Source organism: Arachis ipaensis, chromosome B01 (genome assembly GCF_000816755.2).
Source record: "Arachis ipaensis cultivar K30076 chromosome B01, Araip1.1, whole genome shotgun sequence".
Lineage (NCBI taxonomy): Eukaryota > Viridiplantae > Streptophyta > Magnoliopsida > Fabales > Fabaceae > Arachis > Arachis ipaensis.
In genome coordinates, this window is record NC_029785.2 from 88,665,295 (window position 1) to 88,674,009 (window position 8,715).

Genomic DNA, 8,715 nt, shown 5'->3' on the forward strand with positions numbered 1-8,715 from the left:
ATCTCTTCGCATGAAAAGCTGTAGACATGCCAGGCATAGACCCTAAACTAATGTGCCACAAGTTGGCGGTCTATCCAGGATCTCGGCCGGTACAGTAGAGATGAAGAAAATTTAGACCAGAATAATCCCAAGCTGTGGAAGAATAGGTACAAGCATTACTGGAGGCAGAATTCATAAGAGAAGTCAAGTACCCACTATGGCTAGCCAACGTCGTCTTGGTGAAAAAATCTAATGGGAAGTGGTGAATGTGCACCGACTACACCAATCTCAACAAAGCCTGCCCAAAGGATCCTTACCCACTCCCAAGTATTGACGCTCTGGTGGATGCCTCATCCGGATATAAATACCTCTCGTTTATGGATGCATATTCTGGATACAACCAAATCCCAATGTATCCACCTGATCAGGAAAAAACCTCGTTTCTAACACCAAAAGCAAACTATTGCTACATTGTAATGCCTTTTGGTCTTAAAAACGCGGGAGCAACTTATCAAAGGCTAATGAACAAAGTCTTTTCAGACCATATCGGAAAAATCATGGAAGTCTATGTGGACGACATGTTGATAAAGACACAAAGTGAAGAGACATTATTGTCCGACTTGGCCCAAGTGTTCGACACTATAAGGAAGCATGGCATGCGACTCAATCCTGCAAAATGCACCTTTGCAGTAGAAACTGGCAAGTTCTTGGGTTTTATGCTAACACAAAGGGGAATCGAGGCAAATCCGGATAAATGCCAGGCTATACTCAACATGAAGAGCCCAACTTGTGTCAAAGAGGTACAACAACTCAACGGGAGGTTGGCGGCCTTATCCAGATTCCTAGCGGGATCAGCAATAAGGTCTCTCCCCTTCTACGCCACTCTAAGGAAAGGAAAAAAGTTCGAATGGACAACGGAGTGCGAGCAAGCCTTCCAAGAGGGATGATCCCCATAATCAACTACCTCAAAACAGAAACACTCCCCACAGATGAAAAGGAGGCAAAGAGGTTAAAACGGGAGGCACAATACTACACTATCATAAACAACGCCCTATACAAAAGAGGGATCTTAATGCCATTATTAAAATGTGTGCCGACCCCCAACACAAGGGAAGTCTTAGAGGAAGTACACAGTGGCATTTGTGGCAATCATCTCAGAGCACAAGCTCTTACCAAAAAAGTACTCCAGGCAGGATTTTATTGGCCAACTCTACAAAAGGAAGCCACAGAGTTTGTAAAGACATGTCCACCATGCCAAAAAAATGCCAACTTTCACATCGCCCCTCCAGAAGAGCTCATTAGCGTAACCTCACCTTGGCCATTTGCAAAATGGGGACTCGATCTTCTCGGACCCTTTTCCCCAAGGATCGGGACAAGTTAAATTCCTCATAGTAGGAGTAGACTATTTCACAAAATGGATCGAGGCAGAACCCCTAGCTAACGCCACTGCTCAAAGAAGTCGAAAATTCCTATATAGGAACATTGTCACAAGGTTCGGGGTTCCATACTCTATCACCACAGACAATGGCACCCAATTCATAGATGCAGGCTTCAGAAAATTAGCAGCCGACTTGAACATAAAGCACCAGTTCACCTCTGTCGAACATCCCCAAGCCAATGGACAAGCCGAAGCTGCTAACAAAGTCATATTGGCCGGGCTAAAATGAAGATTACAAGAGGCAAATGGAGCTTGGGCCGAAGAACTTCCACAAGTCCTATGGGCATATCGAACAACGCCACATTCCACCACAATGGAATCACCCTTCCGATTAGCATACGGAACGGAGGCAATGATCCCGGTAGAGATTGAAGAAGGGTTGCCTAGAGTGGTCCACTACAACGAAGAAGCCAACTCCCAACTTCAAAAGGAAGAACTCGACCTACTTCCTGAAATTCAAGAAAGAGCTCGGATTAGGGAAGAAGCACTAAAACGACGAATGGCTTCCAGATATAATTAAAAGGTAGTGCCAAGAGGTTTCGTTGAGAACGATCTCATCCTAATCCGAAATGATATTGGAACAACTCGACCCGGGGAAGGAAAGCTAGCAGCAAACTGGAAAGGACCCTACCGAGTCACAGAAGTACTTGGAAAGGGCTACTACAGACTATCCGAACTCAACGGGCGAGAACTTCCTAGGTCGTGGCATGCTTGCAACCTAAGAAGGTACTATAGCTAGAGAAGGCAAAAGATCTCATCATAGGATGCACTCTTTTTCCTGAAAAGGTTTTTTAATGAGGCACCAAGTTGAGATTAAGAGGATAAAGACTCTATATGTACATATTTAAATTTTCTTTTAAATAAAATATATTAGACGTTCTACAAAGTTTTCAAGACGCATTAATCTGAAACATTCATCGTCCGATTATAAAGCGACAGATTGGCAGAAAGTGAAAAACAAATTCACCGCACGATCACAATAAAGACCAACAAAGATGAAAACCAAATTCATCTAGAGGTCGACTAAATGAGGATTTAATCCACTTTCTACAAATCGGCAAAGATGAAAACAGAATAATGTAAGAAGTTATCAAAAGTGATCCAGAGAAAGGACCTGACGAGGTCTTGATGGATTGCTAAATAATAACTTAAAAGACTGGCCGACATTAAGAAGTCGGACCAAGTCAAACCAAGTTATAAGTAAACCCTGGAAAGAGCTCTGGCCAACCCTATAAAAGAGGATTACTTTAACTTAGAAGGGCCCGACATGACGAAGTCGGCCCAAAAAACAAAGTTATAGAAGTAATCCCTGAAAGAGACCTGAACAAGGTCCAAGAAAGAGGATTACAAAAATAACTTAGAAGGGCCCGACATGACGAAGTCGGCCCAAAACACAAAGTTATAGAAGTAATCCCTGAAAGAGACCTGAACAAGGTCCAAGAAAGAGGATTACAAAAATAACTTAGAAGGGCCCGACCTGACGAAGTCGGCCCAAAACACAAAGTTATAGAAGTAATCCATGAAAGAGACCTGAACAAGGTCCAAGAAAGAGGATTACAAAAATAACTTAGAAGGGCCCGACATAACGAAGTCGGCCCAAAACACAAAGTTATAGAAGTAATCCCTGAAAGAGACTTGAACAAGGTCAAAGAAAGAGGATTACAAAAATAACTTAGAAGGGCCCGACATGACGAAGTTGGCCCAAAACACAAAGTTATAGAAGTAATCCTTGAAAGAGACCTGAGCAAGGTCCAAGAAAGAGGATTACAAAATAACATGATCCGACATGACGAAGTCGGTCCAACACACGAAGTTATAGAAGTAATCCCTGAAAGAGACCGGAACAAGGTCCAATAAGGAGGATTACAAAGGTAACTTAGAAGGGCTCGACATGAGGAAGTTGATCCACATAAAGTGCAAAGGCTACAAAAGTAATTCTTGCCAGAGACCTCACAAAAGGTCCAAAATAACAAGATTTTTTGCCTCAAAAAAGAATCAAAGCCAAAAGCACAAGAGCCACCCAAGGAGATCGAGCAACAAGGCTCCAACACTACTAAAAGTCTAGAAAAAGTGCCTAGACGAGATAAAGATTGACATGATACTAAAGGCGCGAAGTTGATAAAAACAAATTCAAGGGGGCTAACCAAATCAGCCCCAAGAACTCGGGAGCTATTTTTTGTTTTTTATCCTAAGGTTGCTAAACAAGCAACTAAATAAGTGTCAACAGTCAGCAAAATACAATTTACAAAATAAAGAGTTTAAAAGCCCACAAGCCGGGCTATCTACACAACCAAAGATAAAAAAGTTCAGTTAAACATCAGAAGCCTTCCCAGTAGCATCAGCACGGGGAGAAGGAGGGCGAGTCTGAAGGGGCACAACATCCACGGTCCCATCATCTCGATTCAGGATTTGACAGTCCGGATCGGATACGGGATGACCGGCCTCAGCAGAAGGAACTGAAGAAGTTGACATTTTGGCAGTAGGCGCAGGGGGAGGTTCAACATCATCATCATCCGAGTCATCAGAGACAATTTTACCATCCCTCACAACATTGTCCAGGCTGAAGAGAGACAGATCGACCTCGGGAGCCAGAACTCGAACCTGCTCCTTCAGGTTCGCATAAGCAGCATTCACACTGCCGACAAGGTGACCGTGGAGCTCAGAGTAATCAGTTTGGGCAGACTCCAACTCCTCCCTTAGACGCATTACCTCCCGATAGGATGTAACATAGCTGTCTTTATGCCTCAATGCCATGTCCTCGGCCAACCTCACAGAAGCCGCCAAGGCAAGGGAGCTAGCCTTCTCGCTCTCCAGCTCCTTCTCCAGTTTCATCACTTTCACTTCGAGCCCCTCCTTCAAGCCCTTCATCCGATCAAACTCCTATTTAGCCTCCTCCATGAAGACTTTGGTGGCATGAAGAGGAAGATTTTGGGCAGTTCGGTACAAGGCAGCCCCCATGTGCGCTATCTTAACACTACTCCGAGTTATAAAGTCCAAATGGCGGAGGAGCGATACATCATCCATAGGGAGGACACCGTAAGGACCGATCTGCTGATCTACGAACTCGATTGCATCAAAATCCGGGGCATCAAGATTGAAAGGCTCAAGAGTTTTTTGCTTTTTGTTGGGAGGAGCACCAGAAGTAACAACAGAGGCTTGGAGAGGATCAATCACACGAACCCGAGGAGTTAGGATTACCTTCCTCACCCCAGGTGAGCTCGGAACGGACAGCTTCGACTGAGCCTGGGAAGATCCCTCCTCGGCCGCCTTGGCCGAGATATTTTTTGCTGCGGTAGCTTTCTTCGCCCTTTTGAAGGCCTTCATAGACTCATTATCCTTAATCATCTCTGCAAGTAACGCGCAACAATGAGAAATCAAGTTACAAATCAGAAAAGAGCCTGCAGAAAATAAAATCAAACAGACAAAGAAAGGAAATCGATCACTACCCAGCTCAGCTCGGAGAAGTGAGGGGTCCCCTAAGAATTTCTTGGTATCAAGATAGGGAGGCTCCCCCCAATTCTCCTCCAACATAGTCACAAAGGCCTGCTCGATCTCGTCCAACATCTCCCATGAATACCTCGACACAACAACATTCTTTTGCCACTCTAAAGGAAAAGTGGGCTCATCATTCTCATCCAGAAAAAAGGGCCGAGCTCCTTCAACAGCTCGGAACTTGAAGAAATAGTTCTTAAAATCACGAAACAACTCGTCATACATAGAAAAAACTTTCTTCCCTTGCGAAGCTCGGAAAGAAACCCAGGCAGCCGTTTTCTTCACTACCCCAGGTTTTGTCAAGACAAACAAATAAAAGAAAAGGGATTGCGAGGCAGGGACGTCAAGTTCACGACACAACAATTGAAAAATCTTTATAAAGCCCCAAGAATTGGGGTGAAGTTGGGACGGAGCTACATTGCAAGACCACAACAGATTGGTCTCAAAAGGAGTAAAAGGAATGGTGATGCTCATCTGGCCAAAGAAGAAATCATATGCACAGAAAAAAGGACGGTCTCCAACAACAAGAGTAGAGAAACAAACTCTCTCTTCAGAGGAGGGAGGTACAAGTTCGTAATTCTTCTCCTCACTGACACTACTACAAATCCTATGAAACTGCCTAAGCTGCTGACAAAACTCAGAATCAACCAAAGAAACACACAAAAGAACCATTGAATCCACCCAATCAGCCATGCCCTCGGGAACCTGGGAAGATGTCTCAACAATGTTCTTGCGAGAAGACATGATAATCAACTAGTCCTACAGCAAGAAAAGAAGAAAATAGATTACTAACCCAAAAACATCTCGGATAAAAAATAAAACATCTCAGAACAACTCGGACAAGCGCGACACAGAGCAATACAAACAAAAGGAAACCCCCGAGACCTACACTAAAGACCCAGGGGCATCCTTTTGGGGGCAAGTCAGGGAGCAAGGGCTCAAGGAAACCTACAAGTTTTCATCTTTACGTCTCTACATGTCTTGACAGGAAGATAACACTCCAAGAAGAAAAGCCATGAGTTACAAATCAAAAATCATCAAAATCACTTCCCAAAATTCACAGTCTCAGACGGAACTAACAAAAGCATCAAGAGGGAAATGCACTCCGAACAAAAGGCAAAAATTAATTATGGGAATCGTTATCTCCTACAAAGATACAGCAACAAGGAAAGCCACCAAAACAGAGCAGAAGTCAAGAGGCAATCTTTTAAAATTATGAGCAAGATACAGTTTTTTCAAAATAAACAGCCAGAAGCCTCAAACAAGAAATACTGGGAAAATGCGTAAAAAATGAAAAAGAAAGTCAGAGATAACACATTACAATGACAAGTAAACACAAAGATCATAAAAAGGTTCAAGCTTTTTTCAAACATGCAGTCAAATGACAAAGAAAACCAACTGTAAATAGAACCAACCTGGAAAAAGCAGAAAGCTTCAGAGGAGTGGAGGAAGGAAGACGAAATCCTGAATTACCCTCGCACAAGCAAAAGCACCAGGCAATGTCGTAGGAAGAAATGCGAAATTACAAACTCCAGGCGAAAACAGAAAATGAGAAAGAAAAGGGAAGTTACGGTAACAAGAGAAGAAAAACCGTCTTTTCTGTGCGTAAAGATTTAAATTAGAAAGCCAAGGGAAACGGGGCATTAAAAACTAATTAATAAGGGTATTAAAAACCCTCGCCCGTTCCCAAGAACAGAGCGCTAATACAAAAGCGCGCGCTTTTAGAAGAAAACGTTCCGCATTCAAAAACGAAGACTTTACAAGGAAGAAGTCGACCGGTGCCCGAGTTCGGCTTCATCAGAGCAGGATCGAAGTCCTAAATACAAGACTCGATCTCCCAAAAAAGACCAAACTCGAGCAGAGGCACTGTTAATACCCTAGGTCGAGTTGTCCGACCCGGGATGATTGGCGTCAAAGCGACCGACCTCCTCAGGTCAGACTATCCGACCTCTTTTTAAAGAGAGCTCGGCCAAACCGACAGGAAAGCCCAGTAAGGGGCCCAAATAGAGGAACATGACCCAAATCCAAAGGCAGCCCAAGCCTATAGAGATAAGGGCAATTCCCTTAAAGATAAGCTGACCTCACTCAAAGATATGATAAGATAAGATAACTAACTTATCTTATCTAAAAAGGTCACTCTACACCATTATAAATACACTGGAGCACCCATGTATAACTCATACTCTGATTCTACAAAAAACCTGCTTAATACCCTTGCTAACTTAAGCATCGAAGTCCCTTGCAGGTACCCCCCACCCTCCGGTGACGAAGGATCAGCAGTGCAGCTAGTCCAATAAATCGGACACGACAGCTTCGGCCGCCACTCACCAGCCGGACACGTCATCTCTGACCAGCATAGAAGATCTCGTCCGAGATCGAACTACAGTTTCAGGTAACCCTCGGAACAGGAACCGAAGTCAGTATTCCTCCGGGGAATGATGTTGGATACTTCCAATCATGCTCTAGAAGCTATTCTGCACATCCCCCACAATCCGCCTGAGAATGATGATTATTTAAAGATCAAAGCGGATGTGTTTAAGGGAAGAATATCTCTGACTCCCGTTCTTGGGAGAATAGGCCATCCTGGTGCATCATGGGAGTATAGCAAAGGGAGGAATTCTGTTCCCACTAGTATTGCTTACTCTGATTTGAATGCCGAAGCTCGTATATGGCATTAGATTGTGGCAGACTACATCATCCCGAGCACCCATGCTACCCATGTCAGATTTAGGACTGCTTTGCTATTTTGGGCTATCATGGAAGGAAAGCATATAGCCATTGTACCTTTGATGCGCAAATCGATTTGAAAATTGGTTGAGAAGAAAAACATCAACATTTCATTTCCATCGATGGTGATGCGCTTAGCAAACGCAGTGGGGGTAGAGAGGCAACCAACGAACATCATGTTCGAGTTTCCTAGAGGCAACAAGTTCATTCCGAGGGGAGAATTGGATGGATCATCAAAGACGACACCCTGATGAATGAATTTTTGATGGTTTAGAATTTCATAATAAATTCTCGTTGCTAGTATAGTTTCTAAACCAACAATAATCCTTTCATACAAAAAATTGTTTATCACAAGTACAAACCCCTAATAAAACTAATAACCGAAGTATTTAAACCTCGGGCCGTCTCTCAAAGGAATTGCAGGGTAGTGTTCTTGTTATTGGCTATGGACATGTATATTTTGGGGTTTTGAATAAGAGACAAGAAAAGTAAGTGGCAAAGGAATTCAAATGATGAAAAGGTCTTGCCAAGGTTTGGTGGTCAAGGATCTCTATCCTTATCACTAACCACAATATGATAATTTGCAAGGATCAATCCCATTAAATCATCCTCTAACAAGTAGAGGAAAGTCAAATGAGCTATATCAATCCAAGTCCATAAGCCCTAGCTATTCACTAACTGAATTAATGAGAGCTAGAGTCAATGGCTACTAACTATCAATCACTTGGACATTAGTAACTCAAGAATTCCTAAGTTACCTTCCCAAGCAACCAAGAACATAAAATTCTACTTTAACATCCTTTCAAGAATTTTGACAAACACTTGGAAGGTATAAAAGGAAATCATAGTAAATTGACAACAAGAATGAAATCTAACAACAACTAATTGCAAAGAATTAACAACAACAAGCAAAGAAAGCACAATTAACATGAATTACCTCAAATTGCATTAATAGAAAATAAAAGGAACAAGAGTAGATCAACAACAAAATATAGAGACAAAATAGAGAAAATTACAACAAGAGAATAGAAGAACAAGATGTAGCAACAAAGAATTGAAAGGTAGAAGTAGATCAAAGC